The sequence below is a fragment of the Rhinatrema bivittatum genome, chromosome 9 (assembly GCF_901001135.1).
Source record: "Rhinatrema bivittatum chromosome 9, aRhiBiv1.1, whole genome shotgun sequence".
In the NCBI taxonomy this organism is placed as follows: domain Eukaryota; kingdom Metazoa; phylum Chordata; class Amphibia; order Gymnophiona; family Rhinatrematidae; genus Rhinatrema; species Rhinatrema bivittatum.
This window is the reverse complement of record NC_042623.1, coordinates 125,013,449-125,041,424: the sequence shown is the minus strand read 5'-3', so window position 1 is coordinate 125,041,424 and position 27,976 is coordinate 125,013,449. Positions and strand designations below refer to the sequence as shown.

General features: G+C 43.8%; 1 protein-coding gene across 3 annotated transcripts in view; it reads right to left on the bottom strand.

Moving 5' to 3' along the window:
* CHRM2 (cholinergic receptor muscarinic 2) overlaps positions 1-27,976 on the bottom strand; it is a 395,804-nt gene that overhangs the window by 179,915 nt on the left and 187,913 nt on the right. For 2 of the 3 annotated variants that reach the window (XR_003858614.1, XM_029615737.1), the window contains exon 2: positions 15,088-15,178. The exons of the other annotated variant lie outside the window; for it this stretch is intronic. The gene's annotated coding sequence lies outside the window, so the exon portion shown is untranslated. The remainder of the gene's footprint in view (positions 1-15,087; positions 15,179-27,976) is intronic. 3 annotated transcript variants of the gene reach the window in all.

Here is a 27,976-nt window from a genome sequence, read left to right as displayed (position 1 = left end):
AGGTAAAAAAAATATACACATTGTTGTGATAGTTACATGCACTGTTGGGATGCCAACAAGACAACTCTGCAGCTTCAAATTCATTTGGCATTAGACCTATTGTAACATGTTTTGTGTGGTCACTGCCCTCCCGTATCAACACAGTACTATCTGCCAACACTCAAAGAGTACCAACCCTACCTATGAAAAGGAATACCACAAATATTATACCAGATTCTACAGTATCAATACACCTCCTATCAGGAAAACAGAACAGGCCAAGGTACTACAGATCCCTACAGAGAAACCACATGCTAACAGAATGCTTCACCTCAGTCTCGCATGCAGAACACAGACCCTCACCAAATACAGAATAAAGCCACCATAAAGTATAAATAGAAATGGGCAGACAAAAACTAAATTGTAAAACACAACATGCCAGACTGTATACAGTGCAACAATGGAAAAACAACAATTTCAGCATACCTCATGAAACAAACAAAATCTAGATATATAAATCATTTATCATAATAGTAAAATCATACTAATAAAATAATTTCAAAACAGCTGATGAATAGAATATCCAATAATGAAAGACTCAAGCAAATTTTGTTTTGTACTAATTGAAAATAGTGAATTGAGTGGGAAGTGAGAACAAGGGCATGAATCAAAGTCTTTAGGTTAGATGGATCTAGGAAGGAATAACACCAGCATATAAAACAAAAAATAAAAAGTACGCTGGACTAAATAAGTGACACAAGGAGAGAAATTCAAAGAGAGTCAACCCAATGACATAACTACTTTTTTTCAGCTCAATTACTGAACCAGTCATAACAGGCGCTGGATATCCCTCAGGGTCTTTGCGTCTGTAAAACCACATGGCCTCTGATTTATTGGGATTGACATTGTCTCTGAAAAGAGAGACAACTGGAGACCTCAGACAGACAAGCATTAACATTAGACATTGATTTCATGTTCTTAGAAGCAAAAGAGGCTAAAATCTGTATATCATCAGCATTGAAATAGCATCCAAAGCCAAGGCTTTGGATCAAAGTAGCCAATGGAGTAATGTAAACATTGAAAAGAATGGGAGACAAAATAATCCTTTGTGGGACACCACATGTTAATTGGTAAACTGAAGATAATTTAGAATCCCCTTCAGCATGAAAACTTCTATCAGAGCGAAAGAATTAAACCAGTTCAATGCTGTATCTTTGATACTAATGTCAGCTGAACGTTGAAGCAAAAGGTGATGATTGACGGTGTCAAATGCTGAGGATATGTCAAGGAAAACAACTAAAATATCTCTATATTTATCCAGATTTAAACTAACCTCATTTAAAAAAGCAGTAAATGCTGTTTTCAGTGCTAAAATCTTGCAAAAAGCTGATTGTTTGGAATGAAGTAGGAAGATCATACTGAGAAAATCAAGTAGATGAACTAAGACAACCTTTTCAATAATTTTGGAGAGAGTAGGTAGATTAGATATAGGTCTTTAATTTCCTAAACCATTATGATCTAAATTAGCTTTTTTCAAGACAGATTTAACCTTAGCAGATTTTAATTTAGAAGGAAGTGACCCTGAAACGAGACTGATATTTATAATGGATGAAGCCTAAATTGGAATTTTCAAAAAAAAAAAAAAAGGTAAAGGATCTTGGCAAGATGAAGAAGAATTCATCTGCTTTAACAGTTGAAGAACAGCAAACATAACTTTATTAAAACTGAACAATTTACTAATAGGAATCAAAGACACATAATTAGAAGAAGGCAAGAAGGCTCAACAAACAAATCAGAGTTAACAAGCGTGTTTACTGAAAGGAGACAAGGATTTGAATCAGAAATGACAGCCCCGTTTGCAGTTGATGGTAGTCTGGACTGAATTATCTTGATATTTTATTCAAATGAAGTTGCCAAGTTTTTAGCTATGATAGTAATAATAATAGAGACAGAAGAAGATCGAGCAACTGCCAAGTAGTTCTGGTTCAGGAAGACCAAGTCTAATGGATGGCTTGTTTTGTGGGTGGGCCTTTTACCCTTGGAATTTCTATCCAAAATGATTCCATAGTACGGTTTGTTTCCTTAAAACCTTAATCATGCTTGATTCTATGCCATCCTTAACATATAGTGCCACCACTCCACCAATTTTATCTGCCCTTTCATGTTATTATTTGTACCCTGGTATCACAGTGTCCCACTGATTACCCTCCTTCCACCAGGTCTCTGAGTGCCATAATTCTATCTCTCCAGTCTTATTTTTCAGACTTCTGTCATCTGCATATAGACAATTTAAAGTAGGATTATTTATATTTCTATTTTATATGTAATCACAATCTACTTATTATTAGATGATGCAGGCAATTTAGTCATTTGTATCTGCATGCTCTATATTTAAATACATCTGGGCTTTTACAACCATCTCACTATCAGGGCATTCTAACCTTCCTCCAACCATGTGCTTCTGAGCAACTGTCGGCTTTTCCCCATGTTCTAGTTTAAAAGCTGCTCTATCTCCTTTTTAAATGTTAGAAGTAGTAACCTGGTTGCACTCTGCTTAAGGTGGAGCCCATTCTGTCAGAATAGGCTCCTCCATCACTAGAATGTTCCCCAGTTCTTAACAAATCGAAAGCCCTCTTCCGCACACCATCATCTCATCCAAGCACTGAGATGCTGGAGCTCAGCTTGCCACTGGATCTTGCATGTGGAATGGGGAGCATTTCTGAGAATGCAACCCTGGAGATTCTAGATTTCAGTTTCCTACCTAAAGGCCAGATTTTAAAAGCTGTACGCACTTAAATTTTGGGGGTTACGTGCGTGGCTGGGACTTGCAGGCACCGTGCGCATTTTACAATGGGCACAGCCATTCGTGTAACCCCCAATACGTGCACAAGTGCCGGGCCTGCTGAAAAGGGTGACCCGGGGGCATGGTCTGGGTGGAGAGGGGCAGGGCGGGGAGCGGGCCAGGATAGTACCATTAGCTGCTGTCCCAGGGAAGCATGTGCCGGCAGCTGGCCAGTGTGCGGAGTTTACTGCTGCTCCAAAGGATCAGCAAGGTAAAAAACAAAAAAAAAAATGCATTATAGCTAGGAAAAAGTTAGGGGTCGGGGAGGAGAGGGGAAAAGATAGGAAGGTTAGGTAGGGGTATAGGGAAGTTTCCTCCCAGTCCTCTCCTTAATTAGAGAGGACTGGAAGAGAACTGGGGGAGCCCTACTCACATTGCCACATGTATTTTTCTAAAATTCCCCCCTTCGCACGTGGAGCAAGCCACTCATGTTGCGCCGGAAGTGGACTCTTGGGTTGAGTTGGGGTTGACACTACCTGTAGGAGGGATCCTACGGGTCCCATACCATCGGCAGGCAGAGAGGGCTGATGGACGAGGCCGGCTGGCGCTTCACCAATACCAGCCCTCGTTCCCCGCGGGTTGAGCCTTTGGGTGCCTGGGCCGGCTGGACTTAGGTGGCCTCCATCAGTGGTCATTGATGGGTGGATTGAGGTCAGCCCAGAGGCAGCAACGAGTGAAGGTATCAGTCTGTACTGGACGAGGCGGAGTCCCGGAGACCCGGGCACCAATAGGAACACAGTCTGACAGAGGGTGCCCGAGGAAGAGCAGGCCGAAGCCTGATTGAACCATGTCCAGGAAAAAAGCTGAAGAGGCATCTTTAAGCAAGCTGGAATTAGGGCTGGTGGCAGTCTGGAAGCAGTGGGAAGCAAGGCTGAGGTCTAGATGATGAGAGAGTCAAAAGGATGGTCAGACGAAGCAGAAGTCCAGGGCTGGAGAGAAGCAACGGCGTAGTTAAGCGATGCAGAGGTCCGGGGCTGGAGAGAGGCAATGGAGTAGTCAGGCAATACAGAGGTCCGGGGCTGGAGAGAGGCAACAGAATAGTCAGGCAATGCAGAGGTCAAACCAGGTTAGCAAGCCGAAGGAGAGATGAAGGAACAGGAACACAGGAAAAAGGTAACAGAAACGAAGGCAATCAGGATTGGAAACCAGGAACTGGAGAGGCAACGAGTACTTGACTAGCGAGGGGAACTGTTGCAAAGGCAATTTGAGAGAGCGGAGTCCGGGCTTATATACCGGAGCTCTGCCGACGTCATGATCCAGGGCCGCAGCAAGGTTCCCGCCGCAGGCCCTATTTAAAGACTAGCTGTGCACGCGCACGTGCCTAGGGAGGGGCGCGGAGCTGGTCAGGACGGCGTCTCTCCACGGGTCACACGGAGCATCAGGAGCTGCAGCACAGCGGGAGGCCCCAGAGGCGGCCTGAGGATGGAGCCGGCGGCCCACAGCTGCCAGAGACGAGGGACCAGATCCTGGATCACTTTGAAAGAGGTGAGGGGGCCAGCTCGCATAACAACTCGCCCGAACATTCGTGCATGCGGACATGAAAATTTGGCGTGCATGTGCGCGTGGGACCCATATTTTATAACAAGCACAAGCCAACACACGCATGTAATAAAATAGCCGCATCCATGTGCATACGCCAGGAACCAAGTGTGCTCCTTTTAAAATCTACCTTTTAAGAGCCTAAATTTATCCTTCCACCTGCATCTTCCTATGTCATTGGTACCCACATGTATCATGGTAGCGCCTCCCCAGCACTCTCTAAAATCTTATCTAGGTGGCATGTGAAGTCCGCAACCTTCACACCAGGCAGGCAAGCTACTAAGCGATCCTCATGTCCACAAGCCAGCCAACTATCTACTTTCCTAATGATCAAATCACCAACTATAATGGCCATCATATCCATTCCTTCCTGGGCATGGACCCTCTTAGACACATCCTCTGTGCGAGAGGCTAAAGCATCACCTGGAGAGCAGATCCTAACTGCAGACTTTCTGTCTCACCAAGATGATGGTGCTCCTGTCTGGTGACCTTGCTTCTTCAAAGCAGCACAAGGACTGCTAGATTGCAATTGGGCCCACCATTATGTCCCTGAAGGTCTCCTTAATATACTTTTCTCAACCTAACTTGATGGACTCTCTACCTGGGTAACATCAAGCTATGTTGAGAGAACATTGCACAAATCTCATCTTTGGGTGAATTTCCTCACTCCGAAGGTCATCAAATTTTCACACGAGAGCACTGTTCTGTTCGTATGTCTCACTTTGAATGTCAAAGTGGCCCCTAACTCCTACACTCCTACCTAAACCTCACCTCGAGTAACTAGGTGGACTTCATATAGAGATATAAATAGCTACCTAGTATCAGGACCTTGTAGGTAGTCTCTCTCTCTCTCTCTCTCTCTCTCTCTCTCTCTCTCTCTCTCTCTCTCTCTCTCTCTCTCTCTCTCTCTCTCTCTCTCTCTCTCTCTCCCTCTCCCTCTCCCCCTCCCTCCCCCCAGTGGTTGTAGGTAGGAAATACAACAATTCTGGCATTTATTACCTTGGTCTCCCCTACTCCACCATTAAACCCCTACAGATCCTCCAAAATGCTACGGCAAGGCTAATTAGCAACGCTAGAAAAACAGACCATATAACCCCCATCCTAAAAGACCTACATTGGCTTCCTATCCCATCACGCATACTCTCCAAAGCACTCACCATCATACATAAAGCTATATATAATGATAACTCCACCTGGCTCAGTGAACCTTTCCGCCTCACTCAATCTGCCCGCCCCAGCAGAACAAACCATAAATTCACCCTACAAGTCCCACCCCTTAAAAGGGCCCGACTTACCTCAACCAGAGACCGTGCCCTCTCAATTGCAGGCCCAACCCAATGGAATGCTCTGCCCTCAAACCTCCGCCTTGAATCATGCCCAAATAAATTCCGTAAAATGCTAAAAACCTGGCTTTTCCACCAAGCCTTTCCTGACTAACCTTGCTCCTATCCTGCGTCCCCTGTAACCTTTTTGCCCCCCCCCGTAAATAGTATCCCTCCTATACCCCCCTACCCCACCCTGTGTATATAGCTCCCGCCTTACACCCCCCCTCCCTGTGTATATAGCTCCCTCCCTACACCCCCCCTTCCCCCCCCCCATTTTTTTTAACTATTGCCTCGGGCTCCCTGTTAGAGCCCTCCTAATTCTTGTTTATGCTGTTATGCTGTTGTTATCCACACCCACATCCCTGTTCTATGTATTTTCTACCTGCTGTTATAATGTAAACCGATATGATGTGTATTTTAATGTCGGTATAGAAAATCTGTTAAATAAATAAATAAATAAAGTGTGAAAAAGTTATTGCAGTTTACGCTAATACCTATGGAAAGCATTTTGATAAATCCAGGCCTTAGCCGGTTACAACTTATCCAGAAAAGTTAACATGTACATTTAGTGGCATGGCGAAGCTGCTGAGTATATGCGTATATATACGCACTTAGCCAGATAAGTCTACCCTAGGGATGTGCAGAAGGGACAGATTCATATTCGTTGGAACCCAAATACGTTGCATTTGTTCAGTTTTCCGATTCCCATTAAAGTCAATGGGGGAAGTATTTGCAGCCTATTTTTGACTGCAGAATTGGGGGTTTATTATCAATTCTGATGAAACTTCTGGGGAGCAATCATCAGAACAAGAAAAGATTTCCATGGTACTTAGACTGTGGCAAAGTGGCACCAAAGTGGCACCAAAGCCTAAGGCACTGTAAAGGGGCAAAGGGGTACCAGAAGTGGCAAGAGTGCTTTAACAGAGGCACAGAGTGTCAAAAACACACCACAGCTTCAAAAGAGAGCACCGATAACAGATGCATAAATCCTTGAAGGCAGCACGACAAGCAAAGTGGCAAGACAAGTGGCATCAACATCCTACAGCACAATGAAGGGGGAACATAGCAAGCAGAAAGACTAGCACCAACACACTGAGGAACCATGATAGTGGCAAGAACACCACAAGGAGTTAAGTGAGTCGTCTGGTGTATGGCAGCAAGGCAGAGTGGCAGAAAGCTGATAGGGGCAAGATAGGCTGGCAGAGCAGAGGTAGTCTGGTCCCTGTGGTTTTGATAGGGGCAAGACAGGCTGGCAGAGCAGAGGTAGTCTGGTCCCTGTGGTTTTGATAGGGGAAAGACAGGCTGGCAGAGCCGAGGTAGTCAGGTCCCTGTCGTTTTAATAGGGGTAAGACAGGCTGGCCCCGGGGAGAGTTCCCTTTCCTTTGAGCAGGAAAGAGCTCCCTAGAATGGGTTCGTCCCTAGAGTGGGGTGTTTCCATTGGCGTCTAGTGAGCTTTTGCTGGTATTTTAAAATCTGGTGGACATACAAACGAGAATATTCACGGCAGAGGCGGAGGAGGTTTCCATGTGAACAGCGGTTCAACATGGGTCAGTGGGTATTAAGAGATAGGCTGGCTGGCTGGCTACCCCAGGGAGAGTTCCCTTTCCTTTGATCAGGAAGGGGGCTCCTGGACGGTCAGGCACAGCGTTAGAGGTCAAACACTTGTAGAGACATAAAGCCTGGATGAACAGGCACAGCATTCGAGGTCAAATCCTCGTAGAGACATAAATCCTGGATGGACAGGCACAGCATTAGAGGTCAAACCCTCGTAGGGGCATAAAGCCTAGATGGATAGGCACAGCATTAGAGGATTTCCTTTGTGCAGGTATGTTGTGGTTTGACCTGTCACTTCTTCCTGAACTGGTTCACTGCCAGAAGAAAATGGCATCTTTTTCATTTCTGAAAGATAATTCAACAGAGGATGCTTTTAGAGCAATAGAGACTGCCATTTATGAAGCAAGAACTGAGCTGGAGATTATTTGTGAATACCCAGAAGCTATTAACTGTATTTATGCACTTCAGCTGATGACAAAGGAACATGAAGAGCTCTCAGAAATAAGAAAACCGCTACTCAAGTCCAAATCTACAATATCAACCTATGTTGACTTTGTGGTTTACACAGTGCTTCTGTAAACAATGGGAACACAGAGGATGAACTAGAGTGCAACTACCATTAGTTTTTGATAGTACTCGAAACATTACTGTTGGCACCTAAGAAAGATTTAGGGAACATGGCCCATATTATAAAGGTCATGAAAAATATTGAGCATATGAAATAAGCAGGCTCCAAACATCTTAAGTCAGCTTTTTATGTTCTTACATTCCAAATGTGGATGGACAGGCACAGCGTTAGAGGTCAGGCCCTTGTATGGACGTACGGCCTGGATAGTGGACGGACAGGCACAGCGTTTCAAGTCAGGCCCTTGTAGGGATGTATGTCCTGGACAGTGGCCGGACAGGCACAGCATTAGAGGTCAGGACTTGTAAGGACGTATGGCCTGGACAGTGGACGGACAGGCAGGTCAGGCCCTTGTAGGGATGTATGTCCTGGCCAGTGGACGGAGAGGCACAGTGTTTCAGGTCAGGCCCTTGTAGGGACATATAGCCTGGGCAGTGATCAGGCCCTTGTAGGGACGTACTGTCTGGACAGTGGATGGACAGGCACAGCGTTTCAGGTCAGGCCCTTGTAGGGTCGTACAGCCTGGACAGTGGATGGACAAGCACAGCGTTTCAGGTCAGGTACATGTGCTGCAGTGCTTATATTATCTGGAGCATAGGAGGCAGTTGGAGCTGCTGCAAGGCTTTCAATTGCTTTTATTCATCTTGCCATTCACAGGGAAAATATGGAAACCCAAGCAAAGGCAGGTTTACTTTCAAAAACACTAGCATTTCCATCTGGTGCCAGCCTTGAGCGGTGAGGGCTCATAATATCCCCTGTCATTGAAAATATACGTTCACTGGGCACATTGCTTGATGGACATTTATTTATTTATTTTTATTTTTAATTTTTATATACCGATGTTCCTGTAAAGAATACATATCGCACCGGTCCTGTAAAGAATACATATCGCACATGACAGATATGATAGTGGACTTGTGTGCCCAATATGCCAGCGGATCAGTCTGCATGTCCTCTGTGGGCTCTGAGATATACTGTATCACTGACAGTTGTGCTGGTGTCTCCTTTGCTTGGGTGGGCTGAGAGTCACTTATGCCAGCTGCTTTTTCTCTGGCCCATAGAACAAAAGATGAATCTTTATGGGCAACATGCCTTTGGCGTACTGAAGTGGAGGAGGAGGAGATACTAGCTGTCACTGACAGAGTGCTGCTCCTGCTTGGGCTAGCACAACTCTCAGAAGTGCCCACTGTTTCCTCCTCTGCTTCATGCCTAATCTGTCTCTGCCTATGGTACTCCTGTTCACGGACATTTACTAACAGCAGGTCCTTCACCAATAGGAGACAATCGTACTGTAGGGTGAGTTTCCCTTTCACACGGGGATCACAGACTGTGGCGAGCATGTATGTGTGGTCTTCTGTTAAAGGCCTTAATCTCTCTTGCACCTGCTGCTGCAAAACGTCCAGACAATGCAGCACCTCAGCTGTCATTCCCTCTTCCTGTTTAAAGCCCTCCAAATTTTCATCCAGGAAATGAACTATAGGGATGATGTCAGCTAAGGTGGCACTTCTGGAACTCAGCTCCTCCGTGACATCCTTGAAGGGCTGCAGGATTTTTACCAGCTGACTCATGACTAACCAATCATGATGCCCTAGGGGATTCGGCACACCTATGTCCATTGAACCAGAAAGTTCATGAAGGGGTGTCTGCAGCTCCACTAACCTCTGCAGCATCATATAAGTGGAATTCCACCAGGTGGCAATGTCTTGAATGAGACGCTTGTGAGGCATCTCCAAATCAGTCTGCTTTTGTCGGAGAACCTGCCCCACCTCACACTTCTGTGGAAGTACCCTACTATGTCCCTGCACTTGTGTATTAAGTCCTGCAGGTATTCATTCTCTTGGTGCTCGGACTCCAAACCCAGAGCTGATTTCACTACCAGGTGCAGAGTGTGTGCAAAACATTGGATGTTCTTAAAGCGCCCGTCAGTTATTGTCTTATCCATGTTTACACCATTGTCTGTAACAAAGAACCCTGCCTGAGGATTCCTGTCTCACTGGTGTAGTTTCCAGCCCTCCAGCATCTGTCTGATGCATGCTAGAATATTGGCTGTGGTATGGGCCTGGTCCGTCAAGTGGGTGTGCAGTAAAGCCCACCTCCACCCTGATACTTGTTCACTAATAGAGCTGCTGCCTGCCCCTGCCTCAGCCAGGTCCTACCAGTATGCTGTCAGGGAGAGGTAAGAGTGTGCAGCATTCATTGTGGTCCAGATATCGCAGGTGAAATGCATACTCCCCTCTGCTTTAGCTAGCAGTGCTTGGATGTGACTGCGACACTGCTTGTACAGGCTGGGGATGACCTTTCTACTAAATGTGGTTCTGGAGGGGACTTTGTAATTTGGAAGTACGACCTTCAGAAAATGCTTGAAACCCACATTCTGCACTATCTGCAAGGGCTGGTCATCAAGGGCAATTATTTCCCCAATGCTCCTGGTTACAACTTTTGAGGCTGCCTGCCTCCTACCCTGGGATAGCATTACCGCACTCCACCCCATTTCCTCCATGGTGGGTTGTCGCTTCTGCCACATGTCAGAGGGTTGCTGGCCTGCCACCTGACTGCTAGAAGGAGCTGAGGGCGTGGGGTGACTCTGCTCCTTTTCAACCACTTTACGCTGCTTGGAAGGGGTCCCCTGACTGGTACTGCCACCATCCCCAGATGATGCATCATACCAAAATTAGAAAGATGTCCCATTTGCTTGCCTCCTCTAATTGCTCTGCCACAGTAATTAGACCAAGCAAAACGTGGGTCCTCCATCACTTTAAAATGGCTCCAGATTGCAGATGTCTTTCGTGATCCTCCTTTCTGTATAGACTTGGGGGTGGATGCTGGCACTGGAGCTGAAGTAGTGGGTGCACCCTGAGAAGCAATGCCAGGGGCATCAGTGACACTCTGTGCCTGCGCTGACTGCTCTTCATCCTCATCATCCTCATCAGTTTCATCTCTCCCCTGCTGCACTGAAGTGGAGGCTAAGACAGGACTAACAAATCCTCCTAAAACTTCGTCAGCTAATACTTCTTCCGTTTCTGATGAGAATCCCACACAAGATGATTTGTCATCGGAATCAGAAGCAAACAGTGCCTGCGCTACATTGTCAATGCTAAATCGAGACTGCTGTCCCACTGCTGCTTTTGGGTGTCGACATTTTGTCTTGCATGACTCAGCCTCCCCTTCCCTCACCTCCAAAACTACAGGGTCAGAAACAGGTGGTGGCGAAGCATCATGTTTAGATTTCATTTTTTTCTGGATGAAACTGCCTGCCCCTCCAAAGATTTTAGATTGCAACAGGTCTCTTTTTAATTTTAATGGGGGACTGGCACTCCCTTTTGAGGTGTCTCCTCTCCCAGTCCCAATCACCCAACCACATCTAGCTTTCCCTGACATTATGGATTTAATATCACTGCCTACTAGGGATTTCAATTAAAAGAATTATTTCCAAAAGAAGGCCACTGAGGATTTGGCTTCACAGACCACTGCTGTCCCAATATACGTGAGACTGCAAAACTAGCTGCCCACAGGCACAGTGCCTTGATGTGCACTAATGTAATGTATGTGCACACACCGAGCTTGTAACTACAAAAGAGGCCCACTGGGGATTTGGCTCCAAAAAGCACTGCTGTCCCAATATAAGATTATATGCGAGTCTGCAAAACTGGCTGCCCATAGGCACAGTGCCTTGATGTGCACTAATGTAATGTATATGCACTCCACAAAGTGGTAACTACAAAAGAGGCCCACTGGGGATTTGGCTTCCAGACCACCGCTGTCCCAAAATACTTGAGTCTGCAAAACTGCCTGCCCACAGGCACAGTGCCTTGATGTGCACTAATGTAATGTATATGCACTCAAAAAAGTGGTAACTACAAAAGAGGCCCACTGGGGATTTGGCTTCACAGACCACCTCTGTCCCAATAAACGTGAGTCTGCAAAACTGCCTACACACGGGCACAGTGCCTTGATGTGCACTAATGTAATGTATGTGCATACACCAAGTTTGTCACTACAAAAGAGGCCCACTGGGGATTTGTCTTCATAGAGTACCGCTGTGAGTCTGCAAACTGCCCAGTGCCCACTATCTCTGATGCCCAGTACACTGCCTTCTTTGATTAAAAGAGCACAGAGAGACAGTGAGTTCAATTAAAAAAACAAACTGCAGTTAACAAAAAACCCTTGTTTGGCACAGCAACAAAATTGATGAAATAGCTTTTCCAATAGCAATTCTGTCAAACTAGCTAGAAATTGAATATATATCCCACCCATAACACCCAATGCTGCTTGGAACCGACCCCAGGGGGTAAAATAAGCAGCAAAATGCCACTGCTAGTGCTAGCAGCTTCTCTCAGTGGCAGAGAGAAACTGTTTCAGATCAATAAGAATATTTGCAGTAAAAAAAAACCAGGGCTAGTAGCTGGCACTGCATCAAAATGCACAACAAATATGTTTTTCTATCGAAGTAGCTAGCCTAGCTAGCAAATGAATACAGATTTGAGAACCCAGACCAGCTCTGAGTGCAGCCACCTTCCACAGACCACCTCCCCAGACCACCCCTGCAAAGAAAGTGCATTGCACGCCGCGTGTTTAAGTATATAAAGTGCTGGGTCATCAGCAAAAGCGTCACCGACCACTGAGTGAGAGCGTGATTGGCTGCTTTGCCAAAATTCTTACCTCTGATACATTGCATTCTGGTCTCCTTGCCAACCTGTCCGACCCACTCTATGACGGCTGTGAGGTCACTGATGACTCACAGGAAAGGGCTGGTTTTTGGCTATGGATACACCCAAATGGCGTTCTCCTATTTCAAACGGCTGCTTCGAAATCACTGCGAACGTGCCAAAAGAATAAAACATATGATATGTTATATTCATGGGGGATCGCGATATGTTTTGCGAACCCACGAATACAACGAATATGGACCTATACGTTGCGGATTGCCAATACTTTGCAAACGAATGCACACCCCTAGTCTACTCAGCTAAGTTTAGACCTGTTCTATGGGGTGTCTAAACTTACATGTATACTTATGCTGCAAACTCCAAATATTGGGAGTTAGCCATATATGGCTAACTCACTATGCTATCGATCTGCCCAGTACACGCCTATTTTTTTAGCCATATAAGCACCCATCTTTTTAAATTTGATTACTAGGTGATTAGTGTTAGTTTTTGAATGACCAGCAATAGCAATCTCTAAAATCAGGGTTAATTGAATGTAATTCTAAATCACTAATTGACTTTTATGTTGAAGATTTTCTTCCTTTCTTTTTGAGTAATTATCTATATATCAAAAAAATGTGAGTGGGAGGGTGGGAATCAAACCAATGACTAGCAGCCCAGGAAAGAGTACTCTCATCTCAGATAAAGTAAGTGACTGCAAACTTGCAATTCTAACACTGGCAATCAAATGCTAACCTTTACTAGCTCACTGAATTAATCCAAAGTCTATTTTTCCAGAACACACGCAATTCTAACCCTGTTAATCAATTACTGATCTTAAAACCAGCACACAATATACAGTTTAACCCGCCAAGAAATTTTTTTCATAAGATTTACAAGCTCTTTCCCAGCAAGTGCAGCTTACCAACAAGAGATGAAAAGTTAGCTGTCAGCACTCCCTCTGAAGTTAGCTGGATAACTTTAATTGTGCCTATTCAGCAGAATATTTATCCCGCTGAATATCCTGGACAATTTATCCAGCTAACTTTAGCCAGATAATTTAGTCATTTTAGGTGTTTTTAATTTTGGCCATCACTTTCACTTTGAGAATTGTAAATTCTATGGGTAAAAGTGCCCACTAATTTTGCATGAATGCAGGCTGTTTTGAAAATTGCCCCTGTGAGGTTAATATACAAAGCCCTTTATGCTGGCAAAAACAAATTTTAGCTGCAGATATGAGGGTTTTGATATATTGCTCAACCAGTCAATAGGTAAAAGTAATTCAAAAAAGAGATTCTACACCCAGTATGTACAACAATCCTACCACAAAATACTCGGGTTATATATTTCAATCAAATATTCACTGATTGTCAATTCGATTTTTTAATCCAAAAAAGGATCTTTTTATTTTTTTATTTTATAAAACTTTTTTGTAGAAGATGGGAATGGTTTCATACATTATATACGGCAACCCCCTTGGTGCCTTTATCTCTTTAATCATCAACACATCCACCAACCTCCATTTTTTATTTTAATTTAAACAAATTTAAAATGTTTTTTTAGAATTGAGTTTCAGTGAAAATCGCTTTGTTATATATGTTTGTTAACTATTGCGTTTTTCATTATCTTCTTACTGTACAACGTACTGTTAAATACTTATTATAAGCCATCAGTAATAATTAGTTTGTACTTAGCTTTGGATAAGTTTCTGAATTATATATATATATATATATATATATATATATATATATATATATATATATATATAACAAAGCGATTTTCACTGAAACTCAATTCTAAAAAAACCTTTTAAATTTGTTTAAATTAAAATAAAAAATGGAGGTTGGTGGATGTGTTGATGATTAAAGAGATAAAGGCACCAAGGGGGTTGCCGTATATAATGTATGAAACCATTCCCATCTTCTACAAAAAATTTTTATAAAATAAAAAAATAAAAAGATCCTTTTTTGGATTAAAAAATCGAATTGACAATCAGTGAATATTTGATTGAAATATATAACACCGAGTATTTTGTGGTAGGATAATAGGTAAAAGTATGCATGTTTTTCAACAGATGATTCAAGGAGCAGAGAGAGGAACCACACCTTTTTGTATGATTATTCAAACCTATCCATCTAGTTCCTGATGGAAAACAGGCACAATATCTATGGTTAATTGTAGCATGGACAATAATCAAAGCAAAAGCCTGTATAGTCTTTTGCTTTGATTATTTGTGCAAGCCCCACAGGTAAAATTATCAGTAGGGTTTGTACTAAAGCAGACAATTTTGATTATTGGCCTCATGAGGGAATTGTCAATAATTAGCATAACTGAGCATATATACACATAAGTAGGTGAGCCTAAAGTTATGACTGTATTTTAAAAACTCTGGAATGAAAGTCGCACAGTTTATAAAATACCAGATATCTCCAGTCTGAAGGTGGTTTATACACCTATTTTATAAAAGTACGTGCATATATTTTAGCATGCGCTTAATAACCCTCAGTTTAAACATGGAGGCAGATATTGTATAAGTTGGCTGATGTATGCATGCGTTTTGCTTATGAGCATACTTACTTGTGTGCATACTTCTAAGCGCAAGTTCACCGAGACCTCCACTAGTTGACCCAGAACTTCACCACTTGCCTTAGAACCCGCTACTGAAAAACTGCAGACAAAAGAGAAGTCAAATTTAATTTTTGGGACTTGATTAGCAGGTGTAAGAGCATGCATGCTTGACTGATGATGTAGGTGTGTGTACTCCACTTATAAAATGCATGAGTGTGCATGTTCCTTGTTTCCCTGACCAGGAACGGCCTTGCAATGCCCTCAAAACATCCTTTTTCTCCACACATACTTTTCCGCCTGGCAGTGGAAATATGCACATAATTGCAGTCTTCTAAATATTTGCCTGACTCACAAAAAAGGAACTAAAAAATGAAATTTCTGATCTATTAGTTAAAATTTGTAACCTATCATTAAAATCATCCATTGTACCTGAAGACTGGAGGGTGGCCAATGTAACCCCAATATTTAAAAAAGGCTCCAGGGGCGATCCGGGTAACTATAGACCAGTGAGCCTGACTTCAGTGCCGGGAAAAATAGTGGAAACTATTCTCAAGATCAAAATCGTAGAGCATATAGAAAGACATGATTTAATGGGACACAGTCAACATGGATTTACCCAAGGGAAAAATCTGCTTCATTTTTTTGAAGGGGTTAATAAACATGTGGATAAAGGTGAACCGGTAGATGCAGTGTATTTGGATTTTCAGAAGGCGTTTGACAAAGTCCCTCATGAGAGGCTTCTATGAAAACTAAAAAGTCATGGGATAGGAGGCGATGTCCTTTCGTGGATTACAAACTGGTTAAAAGACAGGAAACAGAGAGTAGGATTAAATGGTCAATTTTCTCAGTGGAAAAGGGTAAACAGTGGAGTGCCTCAGGGATCTGTACTTGGACCGGTGCTTTTCAATATATATATATATAAATGATCTGGAAAGGAATACGACGAGTGAGGTTATCAAATTTGCGGATGATACAAAATTATTCAGAGTAGTTAAATCACAAGCAGACTGTGATACATTACAGGAGGACCTTGCAAGACTGGAAGATTGGGCATCCAAATGGCAGATGAAATTTAATGTGGTGTTGCATATAGGGAAAAATAACCCTTGCTGTAGTTACACAATGTTAGGTTCCATATTAGGAGCTACCACCCAGGAAAAAGATCTAGGCATCATAGTGGATAATACTTTAAAATCGTCTGCTCAGTGTGCTGCAGCAGTCAAAAAAGCAAATAGAATGTTAGGAATTATTAGGAAGGGAATGGTTAATAGATCGGAAAATGTTATAATGCCTCTATATCGCTCCATGGTGAGACCGCACCTTAAATACTGTGTACAATTCTCGTCGCCGCATCTCAAAAAAGATATAGTTGCGATGGAGAAGGTACAGAGAAGGGCAACCAAAATGATAAAGGGGGTGGAACAGCGCCCCTATGAGGAAAGGCTGAAGAGGTTAGGGCTGTTCAGCTTGGAGAAGAGACGGCTGAGGGGGGATATGATAGAGGTCTTTAAGATCATGAGAGGTCTTGAACGAGTAGATGTGACTCGGTTATTTACACTTTCGAATAATAGGACTAGGGGGCATTCCATGAAGTTAGCCAGTAACACATTTAAGACTAATCGTAGAAAATTCTTTTTCACTCAACACACAATAAAGCTCTGGAATTTGTTGCCAGAGGAGGTGGTTAGTGCAGTTAGTGTAGCTGGGTTCAAAAAAGGTTTGGATAAGTTCTTGGAGGAGAAGTCCATTAATGGCTATTAATCAATTAAACTTAGGGAATAGCCACTGCTATTAATTGCATCAGTAGCATGGGTTCTTCTTAGTGTTTGGGTAATTGCCAGGTTCTTGTGGCCTGGTTTTGGCCTCTGTTGGAAACAGGATGCTGGGCTTGTTGGACCCTTGATCTGACCCAGCATGACAATTTCTTATGTTCTTATGTTCTTATGTATATGCTGATTTTATGCACAGAAACCCCACATAATTCTTTGAAAAATCCGTCCTATATATTTCAAAGAAACTCAGGACAATGTTAGGCCATTCTTTACCAGACTAATGGAGGATTCAAAATGATATGTGTGTGTATGTATGAGGGTGGTACATAATCCTGAAAGCTATTTACTCAGGAAAATTGCCCTGCTCTGCCCAGTGAGTGTATGTGTGAGCTTCCACAGCATCTATATTTTGGCTGGAATGAGGGTAAGCATTCTCAGAGACATGGAGAGGGCGTGGTAGAGAAACGATATGTGCAGACTGGATTTTCAAATCTACTTTTGTTTTCTAGCAAACATTTGCCTGCATAAAAAGGCAGATACTGGGAGAGGGGCAAGATGGTGGCATGAGTGGATCTTAGGTGCAACTGCCTAGAAATTACCTTACTATTTCTTCTGAAAGAAAAGGAAAACTGTAGGTTTCCCTCCTGAAACCAGAAAAGTAGTGCCTTTATGGTTCATGATCCTGCTTCAGACTGTGCTAGCCCAGATGGAGTTTCAATGGAGAAAGCCTCCATTTCTTCTGGGGAAACTTCCTTGAATCCTCCATTGACATAGCCACTGGAGTGCAGAGAGTGTGGCATGAGTGAAGAGCTGGTACCTCAATGGAGGCAACAGGGGCAGTAGAGTCAATGATAGCATAGACCACAGATAGATCACTAAAGCCTCAGAAAGAACTGGGGAGTCTTGAAGTGAGTAGGTTGATCATTGGAATACCTGGTCCTCTCTACTGCTGATGAAGAAACTGCTGTTGGTAATGCTTGATGCTGTCTGGGCAGCTTTGGTAAGTCTGGACTCCTATAATACTAAGTCTTCTGAACTAAGGGGGTCATTCTCTAATGCTTTTCGTGTGCAATAGCTAGCTTGGGGTGGAGTCGGCCCTGGAAGAGGAGGAATCGGGGCGGCACTGGGGGCCGATGATGTGGACACATTGCTGGCGGCGAAAGGTAAGATTCCTTATCGCCGCCAGTTTCGCGCCAAATAACTACACCTTTTATGGTGTAGTTTGTAGTTATTCAGCCTGAAAGCCGGCATCGATCGCACTGCAGAGGTGCGATCGCTGCCGGCTATCGCAGGACCGCCCCCCGCTGCGCCCCCCCCCCGCCCCCCGTTACCTCCGGATTAATCCAGGCCTAAGTTCTTTATTTAAAAAAATGGAAAGTATGACCCAGGAACAAGAGTCTAGCTTTAAGGAGTTTACAGAGAGAACTGAAGCCTTGGAAAAAGAGATAAAAGAATTAAAAGAAGTGAAAGTTTAGTTGATTCAAGATAAAGTTATTCTTCATAGGAAAATGGTACAGTTTGAAAATGTTGTAAGTCATTTGCTAAAGCTTTTGGCACATCTCTCAGGGACTTGTTCAAGAGGTATACGATCGAGATTCTTGCCTTATCTACTGAGTCAGTTCCCCCTGTGAATAAGATCTATTATTTGCCTTCAGGGGCGCATTGAGGGGCTCAGGTGGAGAATCATTGAGAAGCTCAAATAACTTTTTTATAGCTTGGATATTACAGCTATATTGGAGAAGACAACATTCAAATAAGAGGAGAGAGCTATGTTGCTTGTTTCTTTTATTTTTGAACATTACTTGACTCGAGTTATGCATTTATAATTCAGGAAAACACAATGGTTATTCCTAGGTCAGCCAATTTGCATCTTCCCTGATGTAGAATGGCTTTCCTGTGATGAGAGGCTTCAGAGGTTAGGGATCTTCAGCTTGGAAAAATGTAAAGCCTACTCTATGCTTATGGCCAGGGACACAAGAACACTTAGACTCAGTAAAAACTATAATGTATTTTTATTAGTCAATATAAGTGTTCTCAGGAGATGCTGGGTACTGGGTGCCCTTAGTCTTACAAACTGACCAGCATCTCCTTGTATTATACAGGAAGTGATCCTTCTTTTATAGATAACATACAATATTGTGGAAGCTTCTAGACTTGCGTGACTGCCCAAAGAATCATTTACATAAGTTGTGATGTCAAATGCATGATTAAATCATCCCTAACTATCCCTGATTGGCTTCCCAGGATGTGTAGCCCATTTCCCATGACTTTCTTTGTTCTGTTAAACTCTTACTGGTAAAGGCAATCAACATGTCTGTAACTGTGTGGATTACAAACTCCTGAGAATATTGCCTGAAGCTCCCCTGTGGTGACTCTATGAATAGACATCACCTATCTGGTGCCAGCTTGCCTGCCTCTACAGATATCCAGGGACATTCTGTAAGTCACTTAGTCCATTTAGCCCAGGCAGGCCAAAGACACGCAGAGGCTTCTGGGGATTTCCTTCTCCATGTTGGTTTTCTGTTCAGGCATACTTCTCAAAAGAGAAAGCTGAGAGGCGGCATGATAGAAATATATAAAATCATGAGTAAGATGCAACAGGAAAACAAAGGGCAGTTATTTACTCTTTCAATTAATACTAAAACAAGGGGACACTTCATGAAACTATCAACAGATTGAAAACAAAGTGCAGAAAGTACTTTTTTTACTTAGCGTACAATCAAGCTTGGAATCTTTTGCCAGAGGATGTGGTCAAGGAGACTAGCATAGTTGGATTTAAAAGAGGTTTGGACAAGTTCCTGGCAGGAAAAATCCATAAAACATTATTAGCCAGGCAGACTAAAGAAAGCTATTGTTATCCCTGAGAGTGAGTAACAAGAAGTAGATCTATTTGTTTGAATCTGCCAGGTACTTGTGACCTGGACCTGCCACTGTCAAAGATAGGACGGAGCGTGGTCTGACCCTGCATGGCACTTTTTATGTTCTTATGAAGCACTCATCTTTCCCACTAAGACTCTGGACTTTATCGGGAAGTACAACCTTCAGAATACTATGATATAGTCCTGCATAGTGCCCCAACAGATAAATATGGTTAGTTACTTGGATGTCCAACATTTCCTCCCTCTTGCAGGCCCAGGAATTCAAGTCTCATGGATTTTATGTGTGTACTTTTGACTTGCACCTCCGCTTGGATAACATGGTTAAAAAGTGGGATATTAAGAATAATACAATAAATTTAAAGTCTATCTGGTTGCAGAAAAGACTTTGGGGATTTTATTCCAGGTATTTCATGGTTCTCATGAAAACCAGGACATTAAGGCTCAACCTAGACAGAAGAGACTTGAAAACATTCATAAAAAACAAAGGGGGCAATAATCAAACTGCAAATATCATGGGCACTCTTTGCCTGCAGGGTTTAATTATGAATATAGTTTTGCTTTGAAATAATCAAACTACAAAGTACTCATTATATTTGTGCCTGCTTTTTGTGCTGGCAAAAATTTAAAGGAAAATAATCTGCATAGATTTGAAAATACAATGTATGGGGAGGGGGATGAGTCGAGATGAAGGATTGAGGTTTTAGCAAGCTCATCCATTGGAACAGTTAATTCTAAATACTTCAGCCAAGATGATTTTGGGGAAAAATAAATATGATCTTGTAACACCACTCTTAGCTGAGCCTCACCGGTTGCCAGTATCTGCACGTATTACTTTCAAAATAGCTTGTTTAACATTTAAAGCCTTTAGATGTGGAACGCCACCTTAACCTTGCCATTTTAATTAAGCCTTATTGTTCTAATGGGACACTTTGTTCGGTACACCAAGAGTTACTTATTGTTCCATCGCATAAAGAGATCAGGCTCGAAACTGCTAGAGAAAGTTATTTGCATACCTTGCTCCTAGCATCTGAAATTCACTACTTGTAAATGGCAGCTAGAAAAAGAATATAATAAATTTAGAAAATCAATCAAAAGTTTCCTTTTTATTCAGTTGTATCAGGGGTATTATTAACCTAGATTCTGTTGTTATATTTATTTCATCTGTCTTTCATTTTAACTTTCTGATCTTCTAATATATTCTTCTTTCATTATTACCAACTTATTTTTTATATGTTGTTTTTATTATTAAAACTTATGTTATTTCCTTATTAATTGCCAACTTATTCAATTCATTGTAATTATTAGAATTCTAATTGTTATTTCTGTTATGTTTTTCTGTTTTTTTATTATGCTCAGTTTTATTCATGTATTTTATATTTAATGATGTTAGTTTCATTTTACTTTATTTTATTTACTTATTTTCACTTTTATTCTTTTACAATATTATTATGTATTGTTAATATACATATTTAATTGTACACTCCATTGGTTTACCAGAGTAAGACATTTTGATTAATCAAGTAAATAAACTAAACTAAATTATATAAGTCTTTACTTATTTTAGATTTGCTTACACTATGCCTCTGAAGAGGAAAGACAAGACTGCCTATTATTCCTCAGAGTCCTCTTTACCTTCAGTGCAACCACAGATTAACACCTTATTTGGTTAAAAATCAAGCCCTCTGATAGGATTATCTCTGCTGCTGTTTCAGGAAAGGAAGTACCTATATGGCCTGGAGATAAGATCCTCCCTTACCCACTTGATTGACTGCTTCAGTAGGAGTGAAATAGAACTGCAGCATGGTGTTTGATGCTAGTGTTGGGAATGCCTTGGGGAGAGAGAATGCGCTGAAGATGGCTCTCACATCTGATCCAGCTTCCACAGAGAGTTTGAATCTGGCGATTCAGTTTGAAGAGGGTGAGAAAGCAGGTTTGGCCACAAAAGAGAGTACATCTGAGTTATTATCCATGTGTGAAGTAGCAGTGGTGGCAGTGTTAAAAGCCTCTTTAATTAAATCTTCTATATTGGCTTTAGATGCTATCTGGACTGTCTTAGAAAGATTGATGTCTTCTTTATTTGCAAGCTCTTTAAGTATTGATTGCTTTATTCAGATTGCCAAAGAGCTAGCCCATAATCAGGAATTCTTTCCAAGGAAAATGAAGGTGATATTAGAGGGGTAAAGGGAAAATGCAGCCTTAAAACAAAGACAAGAATGTATTACATCATAAACTCAAGCAGATGAAAAATGTTTCAAGACATTTGAATCTACACCTCCAAAATTTTCTCTAAGGTTTGAGAATGTTGCTAAGAGATGCCGTCAAAAAGTTCCTTGAAGACGCCCTGGAGAGTGACCCCACCCGGTAAATAAAATCTTTTTCTTGCCAGGAAGGAGACAGTAAGGAATTCAGTTTAGCGAAGTGTGCAAATGTCTGCAGACAGTTTGGATTGGTCAGCTATTCTGGAAAAAGCTGCAGCAGAAAGAACAGAACACAGCCCAACAACATTATTGATCTCTCTTTTTATCAAGCAGAATTTAAATATGATCATGTGCGTGTACTTTGGTAATGCACAGACTTTGTTTTAAGGGCAGAGATCTGGGTTTTTCTAGATTTGGCTAGAGGAATGCAAGAACATAGAACACTTTTTCTTGCTAAGCACCAGGAGACTAGAGCTCTTGGGGCTACTTTCTTATTAAGCTAACCCTGCAAATGCCTTGTGAATTACAGTAATGTTAAATACTGTATGTGTTCTTTGCCCCGGACCCACTTAGATATTTTCTAGACATGATAAAGATTATTGACTAGTCCAATGGTTTCTGTCTGGCAGTTGTTATCTCGGCAATGTTGATATTTTGACATCTCCAACGAATAATAAAATAGATAAGCATACAAATACTCTGTATGCATGGGACTAGTTGGGGTATAGGAGAATAACCCAAACATCCTTATCTAACATAATGCAACAGCCCAAGGGGGCTATATTGAAATGGAATTATATAAAAGCAGAAATAGCACTATGCATGCTCCAAGTGGAGGGCAAAGAGGGGCAAAGCACCATCTGGATCCTTGCCAGAATACTTCAAGCTCTGGGTCAGCGCATGAGATGGAATTGACACCCCTGGGAACTTTTTAGTCTTAGATTGCTGATAATTAGCAACATTGTGGCTTGGATAGTGCATATCAACTTTCATTATCTGATATGCCAAACTAATTTTCATTCACACCTACACTCTCTCTCTCTCCCCTTTCAGAGATGACCTCAACAACTTTTCCCTTCCCCCAGGTGTGATCCCAGCATTCTTTCCCTTCATACCTCCCTGATGCCAGCACTCTTCTTCCCCCTTCTCCTATAAATCACTTATTAGCTCCCTAAGCTTGGGGGTGTCTCCTCCATCCTCCTCTACTGTGTACTCAACTGAGGATAAGTGCAAGGTGATGCATGTAGGGAAAAATAACCCATGCTGTAGTTACACGATGTTTGGTTCTATATTAGGAGCTACCACCCAAGAAAGAGATCTAGGCATCATAGTGGATAACACATTGAAATTGTCAGTTCAGTGTGCTGCAGCAAACAGAATGTTGGGAATTATTAGAAAGGGAATGGTGAATAAAACGGAAAATGTCATAATGCCTCTGTATCGCTCCATGGTGAGACCGCACCTTGAATACTGTGTACAATTCTGGTCGCCACATTTCAAAAAGGATATAGTTGCGATGGAGAAGGTACAGAGAAGGGCAACCAAAATGATAAAGGGAATGGAACAGCTCCCCTATGAGGAAAGACTAAAGAGGTTAGGACTTTTCAGCTTGGAGAAGAGACGTTTGAGGAGGGATATGATAGAGGTGTTTAAAATCATGAGAGGTCTTGAACGGGTAAATGTGAATCGGTTATTTACTCTTTTGGATAATAGAAAGACTAGGGGGCATTCCATGAAGTTAGCATGTGGCACATTTAAAACTAATCAGAGAAAGTTATTTTTCACTCAACGCACAATGAAACTCTGGAATGTGTTGCCAGAGGACGTGGGGGATTTCCAAGATGGCTGCCGCGTGAAAAGGCTGGTGAAATGCTCTCTCCCTGTATTCTTTAAAAAAATGTCTTTATCTGAAAATGCCGCACTCCTAAAGAAAGGCCAAGCTCAGGGAAGCAGTGGCCTCATCATCGCTGATCTCTGAGGCTGGCCAAACGAGGATAGAGACTTTTTTCGCCGCCGATGCAGCAGGAAAATTGCCGGTGGAGGTGGCCGCTGTAAACGCCGACACAGGGCTGATGTCGGCCTTGCTGGCCGAGGAGATCACACTAAGTCCCGGCGTTCCGATAACCCTCCCCTCCCCGGTCCTGTCGGAAGCTGTGTTAGCTGGGGTAAGTCCTCTAGAGTTACATATATTGGGGTAGATTTTCAGACGAGCGCGAACAGCCTACTTTTGTTTGCGCTCCAGGCGCAAACAAAAGTACGCTGGATTTTAGTAGATACGCGCGTAGTCGCGCGTATCGGCTAAAATCCTGGATCGGCGCGCGCAAGGCTATCGATTTCGTATAGCCTGCGCGCGCCGAGCCGCGCAGCCTACCCCCGTTCCCTCCTAGGCCGCTCCGAAATCGGAGCGGCCTAGAAGGGAACTTTCCTTTGCCCTCCCCTCACCTTCCCCTCCCTTCCCCTACCTAACCCACCCGCCCGGCCCTGTCTAAACCCCCATCCTACCTGCGGCCCGGCGCGCAGGAGGCCCCGCGCGCCAGCGGGCCTCCTGCGCGCCGGGCCGTGACCTGGGGGCGGGTACGGAGGGCGCGGCCACGCCCCCGGGTCGTAGCCACGCCCCCATGCCCGCCCCCAAAACGCTGCCGACACGCCCCCGCAACGCCGCGCGCTCCGGCCCCGCCCCCCGACACGCCCCCCTCCGAGAACCCCGGGACTTACGCGAGTCCCGGGGCTCTGCGCGCGCCGGGAGGCCTATGTAAAATAGGCTTCCCGGCGCGCAGGGCCCTGCTCGCGTAAATCCGCCCGGTTTTGGGCGGATTTACGCGAGCAGGGCTCTGAAAATCCGCCCCATTACCTGGAAATATTGACTTTGATAAATCTAATATAAGTGGCTTACCCAGAACCAGCAAGGACGAGGAGGATAGAGCTATCCGGGAGGTTGTGAGTGGGAATACCCCAGGAGGGGGAGAATTGGCTCAGAAACAGCTATTGGAAAAATACACACCTATTGAGACACCGAAGGTAATAACAATGGAGTCCCTGTGGCATGCTATGAAGGGGCTGGAAAAAGCTGTTATCAATTTGACCAATATTACATTGGAATCCAATAACAGGATTGTGAAAATTGAGAGAACTATGACTGAACATGCTAATAAATTGCATGGGATGGAACAACGTATGGACAAAGTGGAAAATATTCAAACTGAGATCTTGAGAGTGGAAGATATAAATGTGAAGAAGCTTGAGAACATGGAAATCAGACAAAATATTTAAATCTACGAGTACTGAACTTTCCATTTATAAAAGAGATTTCTGCTTATGAAATGTTAAAGGATTATATGATAAAGATATTGAAAATACCTTCAGAAGGGCTCCCAGTGATATCAAGCATGTACTACCTACCGAATAAGGGAAAAAAGGCAAAAGAAGTGGATCAGGAAGAAGAGAACTCGTTAACCCTGACTCAGATTTTGGAATTATCATTGGAATCTGAAGTTAAAAAGAGAATGACGTTATTCCTTTCATGCACCTTGTCAGCAGATAGAGATCTGATTTTAAAGAGATTTATGAGAAATAGGGAGGAAGTTTATTATGGGAAAAAAATCTGGATTTATCCAGATATATCTCGTATTACCCAAGAGAGACGTTCCAGTTTTACCCAAGAGAGGGTTCCAGTTTTAGCCTGAGGTATCCCAGTAAGTGTGTTAAACATTTGAATGCGAAGTATATTTTCTTTGAACCTGCTCAATTGCAGAAGTTTCTCTCTCACCGCCCTTCTACTACTGCTGCTGGGGGCTTGCGTGGCCGTGGCCAGGGCAGGTGAGCGGGGGCAAGTTTGCCCGGGACTGTGAAATTTCGTCTCTCTCTGCTGGGGCTTGGATTGGGTTGGTTTGGTTTGGTTTGGGACTGTGAAATTTCGTCTCTCTCTGCTGGGGCTTGCCTGACGCTTGGATTGGGTTGGTTTGGTTTGGGACTGTGAATTTTCGTGTGAAATTTCGTAATTTAACGCCTACCCTGACCCTGGCGTTAGTGCACACTAATGCCAGGGTCAGGGTAGGCGGTAAATTAGCAGGTAAAAGACGCGGCAAGATAGCAGGTTAAAAAGGAGATAGTCGGGGCGCACTTTACTGTATGGGAGGGAATAGCTAATCGGATCGTTTACATACATATACATGCTGCGGGCAGAAAGGGATACGTGTCGAGTAAAAGAAGCGGTAAGGATTGGTAAAAACAGATAGTGAATCGCGGGTTAGACTTACGTGGACAAATTGTGAGTACACAGCGGGTTAGAAACAGGGTAACTGCGGGTGCGCTTTACTGTATCGGCCTGTGTGTGCACAAATTAGGGAAATGAATATCCCAAAAAATCTGAAGGGGAAAAAAAAAGATGAAAAAGCAAAGGGGCCGATTTTAAATCCTACGTGTGTGGGGTACATTTGTGTGCGCTACCCGGCGTGCACAAATGTACACCCGATTTTATAACATGCGTGCGCTGCCGCATGCATGTTATAAAATCTGGGGTCGAAGCATGCAAGGGGGTGCACACTTGTGCACCTTGCATGCGCTGAGCCCAAGGGGAGCCCTGATGGCTTTCCCCGTTCCCTCCAAAGCCGCTCCAAAATCTCCGGCATGGCCGCTGTGCTGGAGGACTCGGGATTGCCTCCAGACCGCCACCCTGCCCCCATCCCCGCCCCGGGCCACTCCGGGACATATGCGTGTCCTGGGGCTTGCGTGCACCGCTGAGCCTATGCAAAATAGGCTCGGCGCACGCAGGGTTTTTTTTTTAAAGGGTTACGCACGTATCTTACTTGCGTAACCCTTTGAAAATCTACCCCAAAATTTGGGGAAAAAATGCAATAAATTAATCAAACTAAAAAAAAATACAGATACAAATTTCTATAGAGCAACAAGGGCAGAGAGAAACAAAGACCAGGAAAATAAGTGGAGTGACTGGCAAAGGATGGCACAAATACATAAGTGTAACCCTCACTCCAGCAGAGGAGAGGGGATCACTGTGGGGAAAAATAGGTTTTATTATTAGACCTAGGTCACTAGGCATGCTGGATTTGGGGGGAAACAAAATACAGTTTCAAGGCTCTTTGTTCCATTTCTTGGTAATTACTTTACATAGCAAATAATCTTTCACCACGCAATAGGAGCATTTGATGACTGCATGGATTCTCTCTGGATGTGCTCTGAACCTTCCCCTTATCCCGCAGGTGAAAACTAATAAACCGTTGTGACACGGGGCTAGTGGACCCTTGGGCCGACCTGCAGGAGGCTTGGGAAGAACTTCACTGGTCTCGACTGAACAGGCCGGGAGGCAGACTTCAGGCAGGCAGGTAGAAGCGGTTTCACCCTGGAAGCTGGTAGTCCCCCGGGAGGAGCCCTTGGGAGTCCAGCCGCTGGGACTTAGGCGATTCACCCTGGAAGTCGGAGCCCATAGGGGCCTGACCGCTGGGACTTAGGCGAGGCGCTCGATGGCGAGGAAGCGGGCAGGAATCCGACTTAGGCTGTAGGCAGGCAGGAACCTGGCTTTGGGCTGTGGCAGGCAGGAACACGGCTTGGGCAGTAAACAGGCTGGAACCCGGCTTGGGCTGAAGACAGACTGGAACCCGGCTTGGGCTGAAGACAGGCTGGAAGACAGGAACCAGCAGGCAAGAACCCGGCTTGGGCTGAAGACAGGCTGGAAGACAGGAACCGGCAGGCAAGAACCCGGCTTGGGCTGAAGACAGGCTGGAAGACAGGAACCGGCAGGCAAGAACCCGGCTTGGGCTGAAGACAGGCTGGAAGACAGGAACCGGCAGGCAAGAACCCGGCTTGGGCTGAAGACAGACTGGAACCCGGCTTGGGCTGGCTGGCAGGAACCCGGCTTGGGCTGAAGACAGGCTGGAAGACAGGAACCGGCAGGCAAGAACCCGGCTTGGGCTGAAGACAGACTGGAAGACAGGAACCGGCAGGCAGGAACCTGGCTTGGGCTGAAGACAGACTGGAAGACAGGAACCGGCAGGCAGGAACCTGGCTTGGGCTGAAGACAGACTGGAAGACAGGA